Source organism: Eschscholzia californica, unplaced genomic scaffold (genome assembly GCF_041429995.1).
Source record: "Eschscholzia californica isolate CP2 unplaced genomic scaffold, dmEscCali1.0.p SCAF_1, whole genome shotgun sequence".
In the NCBI taxonomy this organism is placed as follows: domain Eukaryota; kingdom Viridiplantae; phylum Streptophyta; class Magnoliopsida; order Ranunculales; family Papaveraceae; genus Eschscholzia; species Eschscholzia californica.
The window spans coordinates 70070242-70098011 of NW_028238198.1; the positions used below are offsets into that span (position 1 = coordinate 70070242).

At 36.3% G+C, this 27770-nt stretch overlaps 1 long non-coding RNA gene and 1 pseudogene across 1 annotated transcript in view; both read left to right on the top strand.

Annotated features, from left to right (window-relative positions):
- LOC147568714 (uncharacterized) overlaps positions 1-27770 on the top strand; it is a 68836-nt gene that overhangs the window by 8911 nt on the left and 32155 nt on the right. The window lies entirely within an intron of this gene.
- Positions 23588-25333, top strand: LOC147568715 (homeobox protein HOX1A-like; annotated as a pseudogene).

Here is a 27770-nt window from a genome sequence, read left to right on the forward strand (position 1 = left end):
GTAGCTGTGAGAATTTTGTTTCTAAAGAAATGGTAACAAAACTGAACCTTGCGATGCAACCACATCCAAAACCATACAAAGTAGTCTGGTTCAAGAAAGGGGGGGAAGTAAAGGTAACCCATCAATGCCTTGTTCCTTTCTCTATTGGTAAAAATTATTCGGATGTGGTTTTATGTGATGTCATTGAGATGGAAGCTTGTCATCTATTGTTGGGTAGACCATGGCAATACGATAATAAAAACAGTTCATCTCGAGGAAAAGAACATTTATGCTTTTTACAAGAATAGAGTTAAAGTGGTTTTGGCGCCGATGCAAGATGAAGACTTTCCCAAAGGTAAAAAGAAAGAAGAGCGTGCTTTGATTATTCAACCATTTCTACAAGAGTGTGAGGCAGATTTGACAACATATGCTCTTGTTTTGAAAGTGGCGAAGGAACGACGACGACAAACACATTCTACTAAAATTGAAGAACTACTAAAAAAAATTGTTGAAGTATTTCCAAGTGATCTATCTACCGGATTACCACCTACGAGAAGTATCCAACAGCATATTGATTTGGTCTCAGAAGCTAGCCTTTCGAGTTTGCCGCATTATCGCATGAGTCCAAAAGAACATGAGAAATTCATTCTACATTTAATGTTTCTGATTTATATGCTTATCATGGAGAAGGAGCAGCAACAACTAACTCGAGGACGAGTTTTCTTCAAAAAGGAGGGACTGATGCAAATGATTCTAGAATATGGTAGAAGTTTTCTAGGGTCTGGAGCAGTCAAGTCACTAGTCTATTAGTCGAACAACATTAAATTCTAAAAATTACTAATTAGGTGTCTAGGTAATGTGAGAGTTGTCTAGTTGCTGTCTAGAGAAGTGGAAGGGTGTATATGGAATGCTATAAGTAGGGAAGCTCTCTAGGTTGTAAGTCAGTCTACATCTCTTTGAAAACAAGTAATAGTAAAGGGTTTTTCCTAACAAAGGGTTCCCAAAGTCTTTTCCTGGGTTTCAACTTAAGAAATCAGGACTCCAACGGTGTTTGGAGTACGAATTAGGCTCTCTTTAGTCTTTACTGCTGTAAACAGTAAGTTCAGCCTGTTCACTTTTAAGTGTTTCATTAGTTTTACAGAAATAGCGCAGGAGAAAGTCGAAAATCCTATAGAGTTTTCTCAAGTTCTTTAAGCAGGACTGCAAAATCGGGGAACAGACGTATCAAAATCCACTGTCTCTCATTTGTATGGTTCTAATCCTGTATTCTGGTGGAGAGAGAGATAGATAATAATTTTGGAGAATTATGTATACTGCTTTATTTTGTAATTTTCTGTTACCTCTCTCGCCCCTTTTCAATCCAAACTACTTCTCTTTTTCAAGGTAAAATATGCTTGTTCTCTTCCATCACTGGATACTGCACCAACAAATAGAGTTTATTTTTTCTGCATTTCCTTTATAAGTTGTTAGTCTTGTGAAACCAAATATACATATTGATTGACTTCATTCCACATTTATCCTCATAAGGCTCTTCTGCTGTACTTTGTCCAGGGTAGTCACTATTCATATACACTACAGCAATTGGATAACCCGAGAAACATTGTACACCAAACTTTCTCTTGTAGACTTGGCAGGAAGTGAATGTTTGGTCGCACAAGAGGCCAGTGGTGAGCATGCAACTGATATGTTACATGTGATGAACTTTCTTTCTGCGTAAGTTCCTTACTTGTCTAATTTATATGTGACTAAAATCTCCTACATTGAAAAATAATATCAGATGATATGTCTGGCTATCTAGTTGGATTTTCTCACTCTGTTGATATTCTCACTTGTAGTTTGGGTGATGTTTTAGCTTCCTTAACTTCAAAGAAGGAGATCGTTCCATATGAGAACTCAAGGCTTACGAAACTATTGGCAGATTCGATAGGTAATCTGTTTTTCCTTAAGCTGTGTGGACCTTTTTTTATCGTGTTACTTGGTCATCTTGTTGCTATATAATTTGATTCAATCATTTAACAAATGTTATCTTGTTCCTCAACCCTGTACTGATCATAATACGCTTGATGCTAATTGCTAATAGGAATATAAGATTCATTTCCTTTTCTTGTCTGGATTTATTTGGATCAACTCTTGTCTGTGTTTAGAATATGTTAGAAGCTTGTTTTTAGTTTACGACTTTCCAATATTGTGGATACACGGCTATTACATCTCTTGGAGTTCTTGATCTCCTACTATTTGCAGGTGGAAACTCAAAAACTTTATTGATGGTGAATGTGTCTCCTAATGGCTCAAGTTTATCTGAGACTTTGTCATCCCTCAATTTTGCTGCAAGCGCTCGGGACGCAGAACTAAGTCTTGGAAATCGAGATACTATTAAGAAATGGAGAGATGTTGTAAGTTCCCACGAGATGTTATAATCTGAAAAAGTTGGCCTTGTTGGAAATCGAGATACTACGGGGGATTCGTCAACCCTTCTAGAAAAACAAAATGTTTATCCTATAGAAAGTTATGTTTAGGTTCTGTAAGTTCTTGCTATTCAACCCTACATTTCCTTGAGAAAAATCTCTTCAAATTAAATTTTTTGTTTCATCTCACAACCTTAACCACGGTTCTTTAAATGCCTCAACTTCTTCCAAGAGTTAGTAAACATACTATGAAAGTTACACTGGTATGTGTGAAGAGGATGATACCTCTTTACTATATATGGTAGCCGAGAGAGAGAAGATAGATAGCCGAGAGATAGAGATAATCGAGAGAGAGAAGAGAGATTTAGAAATCAGTTTGAATCTGATTCTCTTGATGATTTTATTAATGTAAATACAATTATATATAGAGTTGTTACAAATATTTGAATTTTAAATACAAAATCTTAACCAAACTATACTAATCCTAACTATACTTGACTTGTTCAACCGGGTACTCGTTTGGCCGAGTAGAACCGGGTCTTGTAGGATCCAGTGGATCCTAATACTCCCCCTCAAGTTGGAGCGGTAATGGAAATGACTCCCAACTTGCCAATTAGCTTCTGAAACTGATCCGCACCCAACGGTTTAGTAAATATGTCCACTAATTGCTCCGTCGTAGGTGTGAACTTTGTCGAAATGATGTTATCTTTCAATCTTTCGCAAACAAAATGGCAGTCAATCTCTATATGCTTCGTTCTCTCATGAAAAACCAGATTGTCGGCAATATGAAGAGCCGCTTTATTGTCACAATGAACAGTCATTGGGGATGAGTGATCAAAACCCAAGTCTTTAAGAAGATATTTTAGCCACTGTAATTCACATGTAACTGTGGCGAGAGCACGATATTCGGCTTCGGCCGAAGATTTAGCAACGGTTGGTTGCTTCTTGGACTTCCAAGATAAAGGACTTGATCCTAGCATTGTGAAATAACCGGTGGTGGATCTTCTAGTAGTAGGACAACCAGCCCAGTCAGAGTCACAATAACCAGAGAGGTGTAAGGAACTAGAGGAGGATAAGAAAATTCCCTTATCGAGTGACCCTTTAAGGTAACGAACAATGCGATGAGCGGCATCTAGATGAGTATGACTTGGTGACTGCATGAATTGACTAAGCTTATTAACTGAATATGCAATATCTGGACGTGTGACTGTCAGATAAAGTAAACGTCCAATGAGGCGACGGTAGATGGTCAGATCCGGTAATGGGTCACCATCTGACGGACGAAGATGTAATTTTTGTTCCATGGGAAAAGAACAAGGTTTGGAAGCAGTTAATCCGGAATCTTTGATAATATCAAGAGCATATTTCCTTTGACATAAAAAAAATGCCCTCAGAAGAACGAGAAACCTCAATACCAAGGAAGTATTGAAGACGACCAAGGTCCTTAAGAGAGAATGTGGTATCAAGAAATAATTTGAATTTAGAAATGGCAGAGTCATCATTGCCAGTTATGATTATGTCATCGACATAAACAAGAACGAATATAGAAATAGAACCAGAATTAAAAGTGAATAATGAGTAATCAGATTTAGATTGTAGAAATCCTTTGGAGAGAAGGACAGAAGAGAATTTTGAGAACCATTGGCGGGAGGCTTGTTTGAGTCCGTAAAGTGATTTGTTTAAGCGACAAACACGTGTCTCCCCCTTAGCCGAAAATCCAGGAGGAAGTTTCATGAATACTTCCTCGTCGAGATTGCCTTGTAAAAAAGCATTATTGACATCGAGTTGATGCAACGACCATCCTTTAATGGAGGCAATAGACAGAAGCACTCGGACAGTGACAAGTTTAGCTACCGGAGCAAAAGTATCATGGTAGTCTAACCCTTCAATTTGGGTATACCCTTTTGCGACTAAGCGTGCTTTGTAGCGTTCAATAGATCCATCGGGTTTGAATTTTACCTTGTAAACCCATTTACATCCAATAGGACGTTTTCCAGGTGGTAAAGGAACTATTGACCATGTTTTGTTAGTATCTAAAGCCGTTATTTCTTTGGCCATAGCCTCACGCCAGTGAGGGAATTTCATTGCTTGGGAAAAGGAGGTTGGCTCCGAAGTTGATAAAACGGAAGCAAGAAAGACTTGATGAGACGCGAAAAAAGCGTTTATAGAAAAATAACGTTCAAGAGGGTAAGGAGTCGTGGATGAGGTAGAACAAATATAATTTTGTAGATGAGATGGAAGTCGGCGGGAACGTTGAGGACGAATAAGGGACCGATTAGGGTCAGTGGCGGTGCCTGCATACGTAGTCAACTCATCTGGACAGGGGGTGCCTGTAGTTGCTGGTGATTCTTCGGTAGGATGACTAGAAGAGGAAGACACATGGGTGTCTGAAGGCACCCCAATAGAGGATGGTTGGGTCTCATCGTTGTGATGATGGACAGGAGAGTCAGAGGATAAAGGCACCACACGGTGGTCTGGAACGTTTTCCAGAGATCGAGAGGCAGCGGAGTGAGGCGATGAAGATGAAAAATTATAGGTTCCATCATCCGAAATTGAAATAAATGGTCGATGATTCATAGGAGGAGATGATGAACCGTTCATCGGAAAAGAAGAAGAGTTGTTCATGGGAAAAATATCTTCATGAAAAGTGACGTCGCGAGATATGTAGATGCGACGTGATTTAGGATCAAAAATTCGATAACCTTTTTGACCATGAGGATAGCCAATGAATATACCGGATGTAGCTCGAGAATCCATTTTAGTCTTAACTAATGGATTACGTGCAAATCATAAGAACCCAAAAACTCGTAGATGAGCTAGGGTAGGAGGTGATCGAAGTAATTTTTCGTGAGGAGATAAACCTTGAAGAATGGGCGTAGGGAGTTTATTGATTAAATAAACTGCCGTAAGCACACATTCTCCCCAAAATTCAAGGGGTAAGTGAGCTTGAATACGGAGGGAACGGGCCACCTCAAGAATATGACGGTGTTTCCGTTCAACTACCCCATTTTGTTGAGGGGTGTATACACACGAACGTTGATGGTTAACACCATGAGTGTGAAAGAATTGTTGCAATTCATTAGTCAAAAATTCAGATCCATTATCGGATCGAAAAGTCTGAATTTGTGTGAAAATGGGGGCACCATTTCCAGATTTGAAACTAGAAATGGTGGAACCAAATTGTGTAAACACATAGTGGAAGAAACGAATTATAAATTTAGTAGTTTCGGATTTACAATGTAAAAGAAACAACCAAGTGCAACGTGAAAAGTCGTCAACGATTGTCAAAAAATATCGACAACCCGATATAGATGGGACCAAAAATGGTCCCCAAAGATCAACATGTATTAATTGGAAGGGACGAGACAAAATCGAAGTACTAATAGGAAACGGTAAACGAGTAATTTTAGATTGCGGACATACGAAACACGGAGCTTTATTAATGTTACGAGAAGAAAGAGATTGCATACATGGAACCTTAGAAATAAAATACTTAAAACGCGAAACAGAGGGGTGACCTAATCGCCAATGCCAAACATTAAATGAAACATTTGTAGCACAATTATTGACTAATGAAGAAACAAAAGAAATCCTAGGCTCCGTGCGAAGGAAATAGAGACCATCTCTAGGATCACCAAGTCCAATCGTCGCTTTCGTTAGACGGTCCTGAAAGATACATTTATCTGAGTCAAAAAGTACCGTACAATAAAGAGAGCGAGATATTTCAGATACCGATATCAAATTGAATTGAAATGAAGGTATATGTAACACATTTTTTAAACAAAAGGAGGGAGAAAAATAAATGGAACCAATATGGAGTACTTGAACTCGGGTTCCATCCGGTAAACGTACGAAATAATTAGATGGAGCGGGTTCATAATCAACGAACCGAGAGAGGGACGAGCAAATGTGCTTTGCTGCCCCGGAATCAATGACCCAAGGATGAATATAAAGAACATTACCTGTTAGATTAATAGGTTGATCAGGGGTGCTCATAGACGAGGTGCCAGCAGAGGTGCTTCCATTTGTTGTAGAAGTCGTTGGGGGGTTGTCTGCAGCAGCTCTCTGTTGGGCCAGTAACGCAAGGAGTGACTGGTACTGTTCAGGAGAAAGAGAACTGGCTAGGGGCGCCACTGGCTGACTTGCGGTGGTGCCTACAGAGGCTGCTAAAGGTGTTGTTCGATCATGTTGCTTGTTTCGTGAACCATTCCTTGGAGGATACCCATGTAATTGATAGCATGAATTAGTAGTATGGCCATGAACATGACAGTGATCGCAGTAAGGCCTTGGTCTCTTAGCCCTTGGTTTGTCAAAACGAGATGAACCATTTGGATGACCAACGGCTAAAGCCGCGACTTCAACACCAGTAGATGGAGAAGAGATGATATGTTGTTGCACTTCTTCTTGTTTAACGAGAGAGTGGATCTTGAGAATAGATGGGAAAGGATCCATCAATAAAATTTGGCTTCTAAGAGCCGAAAAGCGATCATGGAGTCCTTGAAGGAACTCCATTGCTCTTTCTTGATTTGAACGATCCAAAATCGATTTGCCGTGACCACAAATACACGTTTCAATAGCGAGAAGAGAATGCAATTCATCTTCTAATGACTTGAGATGAGTAAAGTACGACGAGACATCCAAACCGTCTTGCTTGAGTGATGAAATGGCTCGTTTGAGTTGATATATCTTTGGAGCATTGGTTTGGAAGAATCGATCATGAAGATTCTTCCAAATGTCTGCCGCACTTTCATCGTAAAGAATGGAGGAACGTATGTCCGTAGCGACAGAATTCATTATCCAGCTAGCAACTAGATCGTTGCAACGCTCCCATGAACGAGTATCATTCGGAGGAGAAGGTTTTGGGATTGAACCGTCCACAAAACCAAGCTTGTCCTTAGCTCGAAGTGCCATTTTCATGGCTCGAGCCCATGATGAATAGTTGTCTCCAGAGAGAGGTGGAGTAATAAGGACAGTCGTAGGGGAATCGGAGTGGTGGACATCAAAACCATTATTGGTTTGAGAAGGATTGTTGATAGTAGTTTCAGAAGTGATATCACCAGGAGTAGTCATCTTGAATCAAAAGAAAAAAATTTCTTAACTAGCTCTTATACCATGTGAAGAAGATGATACCTCTTTACTATATATGGTAGCCGAGAGAGAGAAGATAGATAGCCGAGAGATAGAGATAATCGAGAGGGAGAAGAGAGATTTAGAAATCAGTTTGAATCTGATTCTCTTGATGATTTTATTAATGTAAATACAACTATATATAGAGTTGTTACAAGTATTTGAATTTTAAATACAAAATCTTAACCAAACTATACTAATCCTAACTATACTTGACTTGTTCAACCGGGTACTCGGTTGGCCGAGTAGAACCGGGTCTTGTAGGATCCAGTGGATCCTAATAGTAATATAGTATGAGACTACCATTAGTAAAATTATTTACTGAGTTTACTACATTCAGCTATTCTTGTTCAACTGAATGTGGAACTCTCCAAACTGAGTCAACTCGGTTATTACTGATGCACCTCAGAATAGCACTTTCTAGATGATTAATAGTGACTTACACGTTCTTCTTTATATGATGGTTATCGTACTCTTGTAGGCAAATGATGCTAGGAAGGAGTTGTATGAAAAGGAGAATGATATTCAGATTCTAAAGCAAGAGCCTTTGGGAATTAAGCAAGAACTTAAGGATGCTAAAGATCAATGTGCTCTACTCTTCAATGAAGTACAGAAGGCCTGGTAATAAGGGTAAAAGTGGTACATAAGTCAAGTATTCCTACCCAAGATACAATCAAGGAAATATTCTCATATATATCTCCATAATATGGATACACTAGAATTAGGATTATTTCTATGTTTACGTGATTTATTTCCAACCAGGCCCGTGCATGGGCCAGTGCGGGCAGGGCGCCCGCACTGGGCCCCCCACTACAAGTGCCCGTTTCTTGTAACACACTAGAATTGCGTTATGTAAAATCCAACAGCGATGAATAACACAATGTACCTATCTGCCCGAGTGGGATGCTTCTGAAGCTTCCACCGTGGAGACACGGGTTCGAATCCCTCTCCACTCCAATTTTTTGTTTTTTTTCAAACTTTGTAGGTTGAGGGTAAAAGTGTTAAATATACTTTTAATCCTACTCCATTATACTTTTTCTTCACTGTCTTGTTATTTTGGATGAATTTTCAATTTTTGAAGTGTTTTTAAAAATGAAAATTTAAGAAAATTCTATCAATATGTAAATATATATGCGAAAATTACTACACAAAAGACATCATATTCAAAAAATTACTTAGATTCTAACTTGGTGTAAAGATAATTTCTTTTTTTTTGCCAACAACCCTTGTTGGAATGGTAAGAGGTATAATCTTCCACCTCAGAGGTCAAGGGTTAGACACACAGTGAACAATTAAAAAAAAGATAAATTATTATTTAAAACTAGCCATGCTCACTAAAAGTCATTGTTCTGCTCCTGGTCATATTTGATAAGTAGCGAACAATCTATATTAAGATCTAGCATTTCATAAAACCTTAATATTTCATTAGAAGAAACAAAAAAATGGGTTTAAGTTATCGTGGATTTTTAGACTAGATTTTTTTATAAAATAAAATTTTAAAACGGAAAAATTTTCTTACGACTGTTTTTGTCAAAATACATTTGGATTCATCTATACTATGCACTAACATATTACCTTGCATTTTTTCAATTTTCATTTGTAATTTTTTATTATACAAAAGGCCTACAAAAAAAATTCGCACAGGGCCCCTGAATTCTCAGGCACGGCCCTGTTTCCAACCATTGTAATTCTCTTCTATTATAAATAAATATGGAGGTATATGGTTTTCCTCAACCAAAACCTAAATCTTTTATGGTTTCAGAGCTACAAAACTCTAAAGAGTATAGTTTTGATCCTATTTTTGCTTCCGCTTAACCGGCGGCGGTAGCCTCTTCCATGACTACCGTCCGCCGGAATCATAGTTATTTTTTTTTCTCTTTTATTTTTTTCTCTAGTTTTTTTAATTAGTTTAGTTTATACTTCACAATAAATTTAGTGAAGGTTTACAATCGAAGTTTTTGATATTTTTTCAATAAAGTTTCAATGGTGGAGATTCTAGTTATCAATAGTATCGGTTAATGGTTAGGGAGGTTTTTGTTATCAACGATGGACGAATTATTTATAAAGGGAAGGGGATCTTCAATCTTAATGAGCTTCGTGGATGGACTTAAATTGGTGTTCAAGAAAGTGTAGGGTTAATTCATTATTGGTGCAAGACGGTAAGAAAAACAAAGTGGTGGTTTTCTTTTTTTGCCGATCGATAATATCGGCCGTCGTTATTTGTCGTCGTTTGGAGTGCAAAGTAGTTGCCTTCCCGTTGGGTGTTTTTGCTAGGTTTGTCTTCACAAAGAAGACGTCTCGTGTTGTTGCCATGACCCCCTGAACCCAGAGTGGTTATGCTCACTAAGTACAACCTTTCTCGATGTTATTACGTCATGTTTGTTGGTTATTACTGCAGTAAATCTTATTGATCTACACCAAAGAAAAGCTTGTTGACCAATCAATTCCATGATTACCTTAAGGAAAAATGTGTCGAAGAATCGTCTCATCAAGTTATTTCCAAATTGAACTTTCGGTTTGATTCTCCGTTCAATTTGCGGGAGGGTAATAAGGGTAAAAGTGGTACATAAGTCAAGTATTCCTACCCAAGATACAATCAAGGAAATATTCTCATATATATCTCCATAATATGGATAAACTAGAATTAGGATTATTTCTATGTTTACGTGATTTATTTCCAACCATTGTAATTCTCTTCTATTATAAATAAATATGGAGGTATATGGTTTTCCTCAACCAAAACCTAAATCTTTTACTTGGAAAGTTTCTTTTACATTGCAGGAAGACTTGAATGTTCGTTGTTTTAGATGTATATGCTAATACATGTATTCTTTTATGTGGCATAGAATTCGAAGGTTACTACCTCTAAGTTTAAACATTTGGTTTTATGTTTGAGGCTTGTTATCTTCTCAAAGAATTCCATGCTACTTGGATTTCTATTTATATTAAAATAATACTGAAAGCCAGAAATGCCCTGTCAATCTACTCTTTCCTCACTTGCGCATGACCAACACTTGTGTTATTTGTATGTCACATGAAACAGAAGAATGACATTCTCTTTTTCTCATTTTGTTGCTGTCAGAAAACATAATGTTAGAGGAAAAGCATAAAATTGAGAAGGATCAGAACGTGCAGCTTATGTTAATTTTTATGTAATTTTACTTAAACTCAAAATTGTTTTTATTTAATTAAGTAATTAGATAATTAAGTTAGTGGGAAGTTAATTTCTTTTGTTGATTAAGTTAGTGGGTTAATGGATGAGTTAGTGGAATCATGTTACTAGTGGTCTTAGTTAGTGGGTAGAATTTGGGTCTATAAATAGACCTGTCTTTGTAGTTTATTTCAAAAAATCAAATCAAGTCAAGTATTCAATTCAGATAAATATCTTCTTTATTCTTCTTTGTTTGTGCAAGTATTTTAATTTCCAACATTTGGTATCAGAGCTAGACTTATTTTGTGATTACTAACCGAATTACAAAATGAATGGATCAATCCAACCTCAGCTTCCGCGATTTTGTGGGAAAAATTTTGATCAATGGTGTATCCAAATGAAAGCATTGTTTGGCTTCCAGGAAATTTGGGAGGTTGTCGAATTTGGGTATGTAGAACCAGTTGATCAGGTAGCACATGAAGCTCTCTCTCAGGTCCAAAAAGATAGTTTGAGAGAGAACAGAAAGAAGGATAAGAAGGCATTGTTCTTTCTCTATCAAGCTGTTGATGAGATTGTCTTCGAGAAAATCTCAAGAGCTGAAACAGCTAAAGAAGTGTGGGATTTGTTGCAAAGATCCTACAAAAGTGATGAGAAGGTAAAAAATGTAAGGTTGCAAACTTTACGAGGTGAATTTGAATCTCTTAATATGATTAACTCTGAAAATATTGCTGATTATTTTTCTAGAGTTCAATCTATTGTTAATCAATTGCGGGTTAATGGTGAAAAATTAACTGATCTACGTGTTATTGAGAAAATCATGAGATCATTGACAGGTCTTTTTGACTATGTTGTCGCTGCAATTGAGGAAGGAAAAGACCTTTCAACTATGTCAGTTGAAGGTTTAATGAGTTCATTATGTTCTCATGAATATAGAATGAACCAGAGAGCTGCTGCAGGGTCTATTGAACAAGCTTTTCAAAGCAAAGTGACTCTGCTTGAAAAAGGTGGTTCAAATGGTGAAGAGAACCATGGTAAAGAATCCAAAAGAATTGGAAGGTATGACAAATCTAAAGTTAGATGTTTTCATTGTAAAAAATTAGGTCATTATAAGTCAGAATGTAGAGTTTCCAAAAAATACTCAGAGCATGCTAACTTTGCTGAAGATGATGTAGAAGAGGGAGAAATTCTTTTATTAGCTTGCATAATAAATGAAGATTCAGATGAAGATTCGGATGAAGATTTAGATGATTATTCGGTAGAAAGTGATGAAGATGCAGTTTGGGACTATCTTGTTAAAGAAGATCATCAAATAAAAATTGATATTGATGATGAGACAGTAGCTTCAGAATCTCAAGTAATTGAGATTCCACCTATTTCTCTGAATATTCATGAAAACTCAAATCCAGAATTATGTCCCAGTTCAACTTGTATTCAAGTTATGTCGTCGAGGTTTGATGGATACGTTGTAAGCAATGATAATGATGATTCTGACGAAGATTTTGCAAGTTTTGCATTTTTTGCAGATTGCAATCCTATCACTTTTAAAGAAGCAGTAAAAAATGTGAGGCAAATTTCAGTTACGAATGATGAAATTCATTCAATTGAGAAAAATGATAATTCGAGGTTAAATTATCTTCCTACAGGAAATAAGACAAATGGGTTGAAATGGTCTTCCAAAAACAAGTACAAACCAGATGATGGTCAAGTAGACAAATTAATTGTGAAAGAGTATGATCAAGAACCAGATTAATGTGCAGTTTTAAATTGAAGAACAAATGGCTGATATTTTCACTAAGCCATTGAAAGTTGATTCATTTTACAAGTTGAAGATCATGATGGGCGTTATACCGTTTGAGTTTAAGGGAGGGTGTTAATTTTTATGTAATTTTACTTAAACTCAAAATTGTTTTTATTTAATTAAGTAATTAGATAATTAAGTTAGTGGGAAGTTAATTTCTTTTGTTGATTAAGTTAGTGGGTTAATGGATGAGTTAGTGGAATCATGTTACTGGTGGTCTTAGTTAGTGGGTAGAATTTGGGTCTATAAATAGACCAGTCTTTGTAGTTTATTTCAAAAAATCAAATCAAGTCAAGTATTCAATTCAGATAAATATCTTCTTTATTCTTCTTTGTTTGTGCAAGTATTTTAATTTCCAACAGCTTAAGCATCAAGTTGCTCATCTGTTGCAGTTAGAGCAAGAGCACAAACTGCAGATACAAGAACGAGATTCAACAATTCAGACTTTGCAGGTATAATTCTGAATGATATCTGTTGGTTGGCGAAAGGGGGTCAATTACCCAGCCATTTTTTTATTGATAATGAATTGACCTGTAATTGAGTTTGTAAGATTATAATGCTGCAAACAAAGCCAGTAGGAGTAACTAAGTTTAAGTTCTGCCGTCGTGAAGCTGGGAAATATCAGTCACGAGTCAGAAGTTTGTTTTCCACAAAGCAATAACTTTCTTCTCCTTTTGCGTTTTATCAGCACGTTTTAAATGTTGGCGAGGCATTCAACAAATTTACATTTTATAAAAATATTGAACATGTTTTAAATTCCGTAGTCCATAGAATTTCTTTTTATGTGAAGCATCCTAACTAAGAGCATGTTGAAGTCCAACTCGGCTGCAAGAGGAGCCGTGCTGCATGCTTTTATCTTATTATCATTGGTTGCATCATTTTTCTCCTGCTTGAGATTTTATCCCGTGGTCCTGATCCAATATGGGTGTATTGAAAATTGCTCTATTTTTCTTTTCTCCTGATTCTCTTTCTTTTGTCACCTTATGGAGATCTTTGTTTTGAGTACCTGCAGGAACTAATTTTTATATTTATCCAATATAGGCCAAAGTAAAGAACCTTGATTCGCAGCTCCGTGAAGCTCTCCATTCTAATGATGCGAGGTCAACTGTTGTTCTGAATCTGGGACTGTTGGGGTTTCATCAACTTCCGTGGCAACGAGAGAAGATGCAAACTCGTCAGCAATTACCAAGAAGCTTGAAGAACTCTCGAAACGTGATGCGCTAATTGAGGTCAGCTGTGTGTTCCTCCGCTGAATTTTTCAAAAAATAATAAAACAATAATAAAAAGTAAACACTCCTAAACTCCAATGGTTATTGTTGCTGTGTGATATAGCTTGTGTTTTTATCATCTCATTGAAGATAATTTGGGGACTATTGAAAAATCATTCATTTACCTTTCATAAGAAAAGAAAAAATTAACTTCTTGAGAATTATTGAAGGGTCTGAACAAACCTCTAAAGTTTTGTTTCCCTTGGCCATCAATTGCTCATGCGTGAGTGGCTTTAATATTCCTGTCATATAATCTTTACTTCATCGAAGTGTCACATTCCGGATAATGAAAAGCTGGCAGCTAAATCTTGCTGAATTCTAGAACTGGGATGCCCAAAAATATATAATTGTCTCGATACTAAGATGGCATACTGCACAGGGACCTTGTAATGAAAACCTAGAACTTTATCCTTCCTAATAAGGTATAACTAGTGCAATTCTTTGGATGTTTTGACAATGAAGCGCATAAACGATAATGGTTTGATGTTACGTCTGACTTGTATAAAATGTATTTCCACATCTTCAGTTACTATCAAAAAAATTCTTCACGAAGTGTTCAGTACAGTGTGACACAGATGCCTTTTGTAAAAGCAGCATTTTCATAGCAGAGGAATTACTGTTCGAGTGTCATGCTAAATCCTATTAGCTGCAGCAATAACAGTATGGACCACTATTTGGATAAACTTAAGTGAAATGTTTACATATGTAGATCAGCTGTAATTTTGAGAGTTTCTCCGTACACCATGCTCGTACTTACCAGTGTCTATATGGGCATGTGAACTCGTTGGCGGAAGCTTCAACAAGAGTTTACGGTCACCGGAAATAATCAACAATAACTAAAATAATTAGAACTAAAAGAAATAAACTTAATATTTGCTGAAAAATAAAATAGCTAGAACTTTTCTATTTGTAACTTCACTAGAGGGTGTTTGATTTTTGCACTTATTAAGTGATTCTCACTTAATAAGTGCTCACTTAATAAGTGCGGGCCGGCAATTTTCACTTCATAAGTGAATATCACTTCTAAGTGGTGCCAAAGTAAGTGCAAAAACGTAAGCTCCAACTTGGAGCTTATTTTTTGCACTTACTTTCTAAGTGCTAAAAAGGACAAAAAAGACCTAAACAAAATTTAGAATTACAAATACCTATTACTACCTAAAACCCTAAATATGTAATTCATGACAAAATTGTGTGATGCAAAACTAGTAGGAATTCCGTATAAGTGAATTCTAGAGAGAAAAGAGTTTTAGAGCATTAAAACATAAAAAAAGACCTACCTACTAATAATCTAAAATCCTAAAGTTTTATTCATTAAGGGGAATTTAACGATACCCCCTTCCCGGCGTGCAAGATATTCTAAAGACACAAAAAAAATATTCCAGAGAGAGAAAAAACTTTTGATGTAAGGTCCTTAGGTTGTTCTTATTATTCATTGTTTAATTAGTTTATTGTTTAATGGTAATTTGTTTGCATTCATTATAATTTTGTTTACACAACATAAATAGTGTCATTGGTTAATATAATAGGAGTATTATTTTTGTTTTTCCCATACATTCATCATTAGTTTTGCCTTGTTCATTGATTAATATACAAGTAAGTTTGGTTCATTACAAACGTAATCTTTAATGGCACAAAAAAAATATTCATTACAAACTTTAGCAAATAACATATATATTTTCGCCATTAATACTTCAGTATAATCCATCTCAAACTTGTTTATTAACTATTAGTTATACTAGTCAACGGTTGGTAGCCCAAGTGGTTCCAAGGTGTTGACATAAACTCCAGAAATCCGTAGAGGTCCCAGGTTCGAATCTCAGAGAAGGTGGAATCTTTGGTTATTTGAATTGGGATTATTAGGGTATAAATAAGGTAGTGTAGTTGGGCTATAGGCCAGGTTATGTTTGAGTGGGCTATAGGCCAGGTCATGTTAGAGTTTGAGTGGTTCCAAAAAAAAAACTATTAGTTATACTAGGGTATACCCCGTGCCCTAGGGCACGAACAGTTGTATCAATTAAATTTTGACGACTTTCAATATTTATTATTGTTATATAGTGGATACCATAATTTTTTGGTATTCTACTTATTATTTATTTTCTTTTATTTCATTTTTTTCTTAAATTAGTTATTTTATGAGAGAGATTTCAATTTCTATTTTTAAACTTTGCAATATCTTTTGTTTCCTTGTTTTGTCAAATTAGATATTTTATTTCTAAAAAAGATTTTTTAAATAGGTTATTTTATTTCTACGAAAGACTATATCTTAAATTTTAGAAAGAGCTTCTAGACAATATCTCTTATTAGATAAGGATGTTTGTCCCAGTCATCATTTTCCCTTCTGTTTCATATAATAGATATAAGGATAATCTAGACAGTTCACATCTTTTATAGCGCTTGTAAGTGATGAAAAACAAACGACATTACACTAATAACTGATAGAAAACAAACGACGTTGCACTTATAAAGTGATTCAAATGTTCCTCATTATATTGAGGGTACTTTCCTAATTACTTTTAAAATCTAAAACTTGAAAGAAAAGTAAATCAAGTAAGGAAATTTGTCTCTAGAATCCTAAATTAAAGGAAAATATGTCTAATCTCAAATGATCTATAAAAAGAATTAAGTAAAAATTATGAACTTCTTAATTTCCGTCTTGTGGCCGGCCCTTAGGGAGTGCCCCTAAGGGTTTCCAGTTTCCATCACATTGAGACCGTTGTCTTTGGCATCAGGGTTGTCGATTAGGTGGTTCATTAAGTAACATTTCCTTCTACTACCCTCAGCCTCAGGCCTTCCAAATGTTTTGATTTTATTCTTGGAGTTACCTTGTGATGGGGGTATAGTTATGGATTTTTTGTTGATTTATCTTATCATCTGAATGGTCATCTTCTAATGTATACCTTTCAAATATTCAGTCCATTTTGGTTCATTGTTAGTTATTGATTAATGTGTTATTGCCAGAGGTTGCATGAAGAAAATGAGAAGCTGTTTGACAGATTAACGGAGAAAGCTTTATTAGGCGGATCACCCCCGGGTCTTACTTTTTTTCTAATTAAACGTATTACATTTTTGTGTGGTGAAACTATCCAAGAGCGTTATAAAATATTGGCAAAAAATTACCTAAAGAAAGTGGGTTGATTCATATTCTCGACCAATTGCACATCTTGGCTAGATCTTCCATATTGCTATGGTATAATAGTACGTGGAAGATACACTCGAATAACCTTAGAGCATCTCCAAACGTGCTCTATTTCTTCATAAATAGAGATTTTGGAGCTCCAAAGGCTCCTCTACTTCTCTATCATGTGAAGGCTCACTATTCACTTCTTTATATTATAGAGCTGACTTGACATAATAGATTTTTGGTCCTTGGTTGCCATAAAATTTATACTTGAGTCCTTAATATCTTTTATGAATTGACACTTGTGTCCTATTACTTTTGTATTCTAGTAAACTAATAATACTATTTAATTAATTATATAATTATAAATGGCCATAATTAAAATTTTATTAATAAACATAAAATACGTAACAAAATACAAAATTGGTAGATACGGAAGTGGTGGATACGGAGGTGGGTATGGAGGTGTAGACGAAGGTGGGTATGGAGGTGTAGATGGAGGCGAATCTAGAAGTGGAGGCGAAGGTGGAGACTTACATGAGTACTAAATAATTTTACGGGAGTAGTCACGTAACAATATTAGTTTATATTTTCGTAATTTGTAGTAATGTACGCATTGTAATATCTCTAAGATTTGTAGTAACGTACTCATTGTAATATCTCTAATATTATATGTATTTTTTAATATAATGTTTTTATATGTAATCTATATTAATTATATTTAATTTATCAAATTTTAGAAGTTATAAGTAATAAAAATAATAAGTTATAAATTTAAAACTAATAAAATAACAAAGATGCCTATATAGAGACTTGAATAGTGTTTTGCGTTTGGAGTGAAACTCTATTTAAGGAGTGAAAATATAGACATTATGCCAATATAGAGGTTGGACGTTTGGAGATGCTCTTAAGTCTTTAAGTGACACACTTAAATCATCAATTTAGTAATATTGTTTTAATCAATAGGTGTACCACAACCTCTGATTTCAATTCATTTGTTGGGTTTCTTGTAAATACACGGAGTCATGGACAATATCTGACCATGTCAGCCACTCTGCATAGGAATTATGAAATGTAGGCAAAATATACAAAGGTTGGAAAGAAATGGCAAACTAGTTTGATTTTTTTTTTGTTGAAATGGCAAACTAGTTTGATGATATGGTCAGATATTGTCCATGACTCCGTGTATTTACAAGAAACTGGGTAATGATAGAGTGCCCAGCAATTTTGCCCATTAAAATGCCCAACTTTCCTTATTTAGAAATAAAAGCGGTCCCCACCGTAGTCAAACTTTGAAAAACCCTTGTCTTTTAGTGATTCCACATCAGCTGGGTAATTTAATGGGCTAAAAACTGGGCACTCTAGCATCTCCCTTCAATAAGGGAAATGATAGAGTGCCCAGCAATTTTGCCCATTAAAATGCCCAACTTTCCTTATTTAGAAATAAAAGCGGTCCCCACCGTAGTCAAACTTTGAAAAACCCTTGTCTTTTAGTGATTCCACATCAGCTGGGTAATTTAATGGGCTAAAAACTGGGCACTCTAGCATCTCCCATTCAATAAATACTAGCAGTTGTTTTCCTAGTTTTGCGCATTATGTGTCAAAAGGGTTTCACGTGTGCTAATTTTTCATGATATTGAGATTTTTTTCCCTTAATACTGAGATTATTTTCTTATATTTATATGCATTTAGGTGTCAAGCCCATCTGCTAAAGCGTTGGTTAATCTACAGACACATGACACTAGCAGGTCTACATTCCAATTACATGTCTTTTTTTATCATTACTCATTTGTGAATTCCACAGTCCAGACTTAAATTTGATGTCAACATCCCTTACTGCTCCATCATACTTTATAAATTCAGTGGGAGGCTATTAAATTAAGATAGTAGCTTGTTAATTTCTCATGTTTACTTGTGTTAGATTTCCTTGGTAAGAATTCTGATTTTATTTCAATGAATTCTAAGTACAATTATAATCCCTATTTATAGGTAGAGATTAGAGAATAACTAGAATTAGTTACAAGTTTAACAGAATCTTGATTAGTTAGTTTTCCTAACTAATTCAACTAATTCTTTATTGTTACAGGTGCCTATAGACACTATTTGATATGCTTGACCATCTTCACAGACTTCTTAAACTGCTTTGACTTGGACTGCTTGACTTGGACTTTGGGCTTCTTGACTTGGACTTGAATCATGACCTTGGTCTTCATTGACATTTGACTCGGGTTGACTATATAAAGGAAATGTCTTTGCCCTAATTTCACTTCATCTGTTTCTCTCAAACCCTAGTTCTTACAGCCCCCCTCAAACGAATGGGGAAGAGAGAGGCGATGAACCATAAGTTTGGATCTCATCTTCTGAAACAGTTCAAAAGCTAAACCCTTTGTAAAGATATCCGCAACTTGATCTTGAGTTGGGATATGATGAACTGCAACTAAACCTTCTGAAACCAGATCCCTCACGTAGTGAAAATCGACCTCAATATGCTTCGTTCTTGCGTGGAATACTGGGTTGGAGGCAAGGTATTTCGCACTTATGTTGTCGCAGTAAAGCTTAAAGGGTTTCTGTAGAGGAAATCGAAGCTCGGCCATCAGGTATGAAATCCATACAACTTCTGTTGCCATTGTTGATAAGGCTTTATATTCTGCCTCTGTAGAGGACTTTGCCACTGTCGCCTGCTTCTTAGAGCTCCAAGATATGATGTTCGTCCCTAAGAAAACACAATAACCAGCTGTAGACTTTCTGGAGTCAGGACATCCTGCCCAGTCAGAGTCTGAATAAGCTGTTATAGTAGTCAGATCACTTGAAGATAGTCGAACTCCAGAGCCCACTGAACCCTTTAAATACCTTAGAATTTTCTTGACCAAAATAAGGTGAGTTGATGTAGGGCTATGCATGAATTGAGCTGTGTAATTCACAGCAAAAGAAATATCTGGTCTGGTTAATGTCAAATACTGTAGAGCCCCAACCAGACTTCTGTATTCAGTTGGATTGGATAAAATGTCACCATTATGAATAGATACCCTTTGTCCACTAGATACAGGGAGCTTTGATGGCTTAGAATTTAATAAACCAGCTTTCTTGAGAAGTTGGAGTGTATACTTGTTCTGAGTTAACATCATAGAGCTTGATGGTTTATCATAAGTAACTTCTATGCCCAGAAAATATGATAGCAATCCCAAATCTTTCATCTTGAATTGTTTGCTAAGATCAGTAATGAGATTGCTAATATGAGTATTTGAGCTTCCTGTAAGGATTATGTCATCTACATAGAGTAGAAGCACCATAATATCTGAATTACTATGCATCACAAACATTGATTGATCTGATCTGCTCTTCTGGAACCCATACTCATATAAGAAGGTTGCAAATTTATTGAACCAGGCCCTTGGTGCCTGTTTGAGGCCATACAAAGCTTTATGTAAGTGACAAACATGGGTTTCTTTACCTTTTTGAACAAACCCAGGGGGTTGTATCATATATACTGCCTCATCTAAAGTTCCATGTAAGAAGGCATTTGATACATCCAGTTGCTTGATTTGCCAAGTCCTTGAGATAGCAATAGAAAGAACTAATCTGATAGTGTTGGATTTAACAACTGGACTGAAAGTTTCTTCATAGTCCACACCCTCTTGTTGATGGAAACCTTTAGCCACCAATCTGGCTTTGTATCTTTCTATAGTCCCATCACTTTTCTGCTTCAATTTAAATACCCACTTACAGCCAAGAATGTTCATTTTATCATTTGAGGGTACTAAAGACCATGTCTCATTGTCTTGTAATGCTGAAAACTCTTCATGCATAGCTTTTACCCATTCATGGTGTTTTGAAGCTTCTTTATAACTAGAAGGTTCAGTAGGAAGCTCCAAAATGGATAAGAAAGCAACATCTAATAGGTGAGATGATGAATAGTGGGCAACAAAATCAGATGGAAGTTGCTTTTGCTTCACAATACCATTTCTGCCTCTAGTGACAATACAATCAGTCTGTTGTTGTTGGTCTTGTTGTGTTGAGTTTGCTGGTGTACTAGTAGAACTACTAGGAATGCCCAACTCAGGAGAATATAGACAACTAGATACTGTATTTGTTGGTGGACTAGTGTTTATACTAGATGTGCCCAAGGTAGTTGAGACAGGCTGATTTGTATCCAAAGTAGGCAGAGGTAATAGAATCTGAGAACTAGTATTCTGATCACCACTAGGCATAGAATTATTGATGTGAGCATAGGGAAAGTTGTTCTCATCAAAAGTAACATGCCTAGACATATAAATCCTTTTAGAAACAGGATCATAACACCTATAACCCTTGTGCTCAGCACTATAGCCCAAAAATACACATTGAACACTTTTAGGGCTGAGCTTATCTTTCCTAAGTTCTCCAAGATGAGGATAACAAGCACACCCAAAAATTTTCAATTGGGTGTAATCAGGAGATAGATGAAATAGAGTCTCAAAGGGAGAAAACCCCTTTAAAGTAGGTGTTGGGACTCTATTAATGATGTAAACAGCAGTGTTGAAAGCATCAAACCATAAATTTTTAGGTAAAGAGCAATGAAAGGATAAGGTATTACCTAATTCAGTGATGTGTCTGTGTTTTCTCTCTGCCTTACCATTCTGTTGTGGAGTGTAAGGACAGGAGCATCTGAAAAGAATACCATTTGAATCCAAAAACTCCCTAAAGTCACCTTTCTTTAGCTCAGGTGCCCCATCAGATTGGAAGTATACAATTTTTGACTTGAGTAGATTCTCATTTGTTGCTTTGAAGTGAGTAAAACACTTTATACTGTCTGACCTGAGTTTCATTGGGTATATCCAACTATATTTGCTATAGTCATCTAAGAAAAGTATATAGTATCTTGCTCCATTAGGTGTGCACACAGGGGCTGGTCCCCAAATATCACAATGAACTAGATATAAAGGTGTATGAGTTGTGGATGAAGAATTTTCAAATGGTTGACATTTGCTTTTACCCATTTCACATGATTTGCAGAAAACTTGACTTGTGGTGTTAGAAACAACAATCTTGTTTTCCTTATGTAGTTGCTTAATAACACCATTATGAGAGTGGCCTAGTCTTGCATGCCAAATATCAAAACTAGTAACAACATGTGCCACATGAGCCTGATCAGATTGTAGATTGTGTGAATGAACCTCTATAGGATATAGGTTGTTCTTAACAGGACCTTCTGCTAGTACTTTTTGTGACCAAATATCCTTAATGTTGTAACCCCATGGAGAGAATTCAACAGAACATGAATTTTCTTTTGTAAACTTGGATATGGACAGCAAGTTTCTTTTTAGAGTAGGAACACAAAGTACTTTATTCAGAGTAAAATCATGACTTGAGGTTGATAATTGAGAATTACCAATACTAGAGATAGATAAGAGATTGCCACTACCTACCATGACAGCCTCTGTTCCATTATATGGCTGGATAGACTTGAGATTTGCAGCTGAATGTGTCATATGGCTGCTAGCACCAGTATCAGCTAGCCAAGCTTGATCCTTAATATCTGACTTATGTGATGAAGTGAGAACATAACATTCTTCATTTATAATATCATCCCTTGTATCACTTATGATTTCTGACTCACATTCTGTATCACTTATGACTTCTGACTCACATTCTAGAAATATATCATCTTTATAAGCACAAATTGCAGTATGACATTCATGAAATACATCAGTAGAGTCATCATCCTCATATACATAGTCATATATAATGGCATTATTGCATTCTAGAAGTAATTCATCTTCATATAAGAAGGATTTAGATTCAATAGGCTCTTTGGGTGTTTCTGAAACTTGAATCTCTTGCTCACTTTTTGATTCAGTATGATATCCACTATGGGTTTTGTTTTTGATAAACCTAAAATAACAGACCCCAGCAGAGTGACCCCATCTCTTGCAAATGCCACAAGGGACAGTAGAGAAGTCAAAGTCCTCTGCCTTTTGATTCTTGTGCTTGACATTATCAGAATGAGTATACTGTTGTTGGGATGAAGACATATCCCTTTTTGCAGAATTTTGATTTCTATAGTATGAAGGAGATGGCTTGTTAACTTGTCTATGCATTGTTCTCTTAACATAATATGCTTCTTGGTCATCTTGTTTTGAAATAAGCCACTGTTCATGTTGTGTGAGTCTAGACTTAAGTTGTATGAAGGATAATAGCTCATTGTTAGCTCTTAGGGCTATGATAAACTGATCATAATCTGAGCTTAGTCCCTGAATAGCAATTCTGACCAAGTCTGAATCACTAATTCTATCATTAACAGAGATAAGAGAATCTGCTAATTGTTTAATTTCTCTGAGATATTCAGAGATTGTAACATTTCCCTTCTTAATTGACTGAAGTTTCTTTCTAAGCTGGTCTTTCTTAGATTCAAGACCTTCATTATGGGTAAGATTGAGACAATCCCAAATTTCTTGAGCAGAATTCAGTCCATATATATCATAATAGACTGATTTGGATAAAGTACTTTTAAGGTATGATTTGACAAAACTTTCTTTACTTCTCCATATTTGATAGTCAGGGTTAACTTGCTCAATCCCATGTATTATTTTTAGTTGTGGTGGGGTTTCAATGGTTCCATTGACAAAACCTAAAAGATCATATGTTACTAACAGTGTTTCAACTTGATCCTTCCACATCATGTAGTTAGAATCATCAAGTTTTTCTGTAATAAAACTAGTAACAGAGGATATAGGAGGAAGGTTACCAAGATTTGCTGAAGCCATGATTTCTTGTGGAAGCGTGCTTGAAGATAAGTCTGAAGAAACAGTAAGTCTTCCTTGAAAACCCTTGAATTTCTTCTTCTTCTTCGAAAATTATCTAAGATCTTTATGAAATGATGATGAATTTTACTGAGTATTGATCATCTTTTGGTTTGTGTTTGATTTTACGAGGTGTTAAATTGATTGCTATTGAATTCAAGTGAAGGAAACCCTAATTTGGATCTAATCTGAGACTGATACCATGTTAGATTTCCTTGGTAAGAATTCTGATTTTATTTCAATGAATTCTAAGTACAATTATAATCCCTATTTATAGGTAGAGATTAGAGAATAACTAGAATTAGTTACAAGTTTAACAGAATCTTGATTAGTTAGTTTTCCTAACTAATTCAACTAATTCTTTATTGTTACAGGTGCCTATAGACACTATTTGATATGCTTGACCATCTTCACAGACTTCTTAAACTGCTTTGACTTGGACTGCTTGACTTGGACTTTGGGCTTCTTGACTTGGACTTGAATCATGACCTTGGTCTTCATTGACATTTGACTCGGGTTGACTATATAAAGGAAATGTCTTTGCCCTAATTTCACTTCATCTGTTTCTCTCAAACCCTAGTTCTTACAACTTGAATTTGCAGTGGTGAAAAAATTAAACTGGAGAAGGAGCTTGAACGACCCACTTCTGAAATATTACGTTGCAAACTGAGATTACGTGATTTATTTCACCATATTGATATTTCATGTGCTGAAGGAAGGTTTGAAGAATGAAGAATCTGTGTTTGATTCCAATGGGGAGATCGACAGTGAAGATGTAGGGGAAATCTTGTGATCTCATAGATTTTTGTTCCATACTTTATCAAGCTGCTCATTACTTATTTCAATGTGGCAGATATTTTGTGCCAAATGCAGGTCAGAAGACTTGTCTCTTGAAAATGATATTATTCTCTGTGATGGTATCTGCAACCATGGCTTTCACCAGATGTGTTTGAATCCCCCATTGTTAAAAGAAGAGAGTAAGTCTCAGACCACTCCTGTAACAATCAGTGCAACGTCTAAATGATAGTTTGCCGAGTCAAAATTTATGCATTTTTCTTCCTTGACAGTTCCCCAAGGAGACGAAGGCTGGTTATGTCCTGGGTGTGATTGCAAAGTAGATTGTATCGATTTGCTTAATCACCATTTGGGAACGGATCTGTCGATCGAGGATAACTGGGAGGTGAATTACAAAGTGCATAGTTCTTATCTGTTTGTGTCTCATGAACATCACCTAATCTGTCCATCTCATTTTCGAATTTCCTTTTCTCCCTACGCAGAAAGTTTTTCCCGAAGCAGCGGCTACAGCAGCTGGAAACAAGCTGGACGACAACTTCGATTATCCATCAGATGACTCTGAAGACATTGATTATGATCCGAATGGTCCAGTGGTGGATGAAAGGGTAGAAGCAGAAGCTTCAAGTTCGGATGAGTCTGATTTCACTTCTGCATCTGATGACTCGGAGGGTTTACCACATGAAGATCCATTCATGGGACTTCCTTCTGATGATTCAGAAGATGATGATTTTGATCCTGATGCTCCAGATGTTGAGAGGAAAAGCTCTAGTTCTGATTTTTACACCCGACTCTGGCGACTCAGGTCCTCTGGGTGATGATAATGAATTTTTGGGTAAAGATGAGATTCCTGGAGACGAGACAGTGAATGGTCCTGCTTGGAGGAGAACTACTGGGGCTAAAAGGGTCTGTTAACTCCGAGCTGTTATCAATACAGGTAACAGGAAATACTTCTCCTGTGTCTCGAAAAAGGCACCGTGAACAGGTGGATTACAAAAAGTTGCATGATGTAAGTTTCTTCTTGCACTTGAATAGTGGTTCAATCGTGATTAGTAAGAAACTTATATGAACTCGTATGAGTATTAAGAAATATTTGGTGAGGTTAGGATTGCTCCTTCCCGCAATTAGGTTGGATCATGGGTGAGGTCAACTGATTTTTTTTCATGTTGCAAAGCCCTTGTGTTAAAGAAGCTCTGGAAGTGTGCGTTGCATCATAATTTCTTCTGATGTCACCATCTCGCAAAGTCCACCCAGAATGTAGTATAAGAGCATCTCCAATGGGACACTCAATTTTTAACACTTAGAGTGCCACATATGACTTTTTGGAGTTTTTGTTAAAAAATCATCTCCAATGGAACACTTTGTTACACACTCTATTATGAGTTGGACACATTTATTATAGAGTGTCTAGAGAGAGAATCTCTAAAATGAGAGTGTCTAGAGAGAGAATCTCTAAAATGAGAGTGTCTACTTGAGACTCTCTAAATGTTACTTTATTATTTCGACCAATAGAAAACTTTGCTTTTCAACTACTTTTTATCTATTGAATTGAAGAGGGACATGTGTATTAAGTAAGAGATTTTAGAGATCTCCATTGGAGACCAAACAAATGTAGAGTGTCTCTATATTGACACTAGGAAAGAGAATCTTTATTTGACACTTGACAACTAGATTTTTAGAGTGTTTATTAGAGTGTCCCATTGGAGATGCTCTAACATTAAAACTTTTGCCCAGTTTCTCTTAACCGTCTCTTTTAATGCTCATCTATGCAGGAGACATATGGAAACGCTTCTTCCGATTCAAGTGATGATGAAGACTGAAAAGATGCAGATGGACATGGGAAAAGGAAGAAGAGTAGTGCCGCTAAAGATTCTGCTTTGGCTTCAAAAGGAAATTCTAGGACAACTATGAGTGGAGCAACTACCAGTGAGAATAAAGGCAATTTAGAGAAGACAGAAAATGACCAGAAGAGAAGAGTTCGTCAGAAATTGGATATGTCAGGTAAAAATAAAACACGGCCGCATTCAAATAAAGAGGGTCTGGAACCGGGTAGTGCTAAAAAAGTGGCAATGCTTCAGGACATAAAGTTCTTGGAAAAGCTGTGACGGAGGTATTTTTCGAGCTGACACTAATATCGAGCATTCCTTTAATTATACTTTTTTTTTTTTGTTGAAAGCATTCCTTTAATTATACTTGTGACAGATTTATAATGTTCTTTTTCCAAGTCAGGTTAGCTAAAATCTAGCTTAGTTCGATTTCTTGTTTACTGTTTGGGGCATGTCTTAGCTTTGATGCTTTTCCAGTAGATCAGAAAATTAGTGGTCTGGTACTAATTGTACAAAAAAGCATACTGTTTGACTTTTCTCTCTTTGTAGCATTATTTTTCTATCTTAATATGTGTAAGCTTCGAATTGCTTTCTATGGCAGATTGTGTACATGCAGAAACTCCACGAATCGTTGAAGGAAAATGAGTACCCTAACCGTGAGAAAAAGGCACAATTGACGGAAGAACTTGGAATCACTCAACAGGTCTCATATCTTTCTTTTTGTATGTCCATTCAATCAGGAAAATCACGTTCTTTTATGACTCTTTCTTCAATGGACATTTAGGTAAACAAATGGTTTTTCAATACTAGCTGGAGCTTGAGACATCCAGGTAGCAGAAACCAACACTCCTCTAAAAAGGAGAAGACGCTTTTAGAAATGAAAGGAAAGACAATCGAACCTGAGCAAAAGATACTTCCCGAACAGCAAAGAAGTAGAAAGCAGCAGAGGATCGGACGAAGCAGACGATGCTTAGGCCGAGGAAAGTACTCCCAAGAAATCAACCGCGCTAAAATTGATAACTGAAAGAAACCGTAAAGGGAATGTTCGTGCTGTTGTATTAGAACACAGCGTAGCTAAAGGAGGTATTCTGCAAAAATCAACTAACCCCAAGTTGAGCGAGGGAAGAAAAGGCAAAGCAGTAGAAGACATAGCTGATGAAAACACTCCACAGAAATCAACTGGACCCATGTTAAGAAAGAAACAATAAGGCGAATGAGAAAACACCAAAGGCAAGTGAGCCGAAAGATTCAGACAAAGTGCAAACACCTCGTAGAAGCGGCAGAAACACGAGTAAGGAAGCGGAAGGATCTTCAAGTCGAACTAGAAGTAGAAAGGCAGTTGCTTGAAAAACGAGTAGCAGTTCTTTTTGACATGGAAATACGAGATATTGATTTTGATTATGCCCTTTAAATCCTCATAGTTATACTGATGATAGATTGCTGCCTTTCCAAGAGGCTATCAAGTTTCTGAATATTTCAAGACCAATTTGTTTGAGTCCCAACTGAGACTCTCTTGAGTAAGCTTAC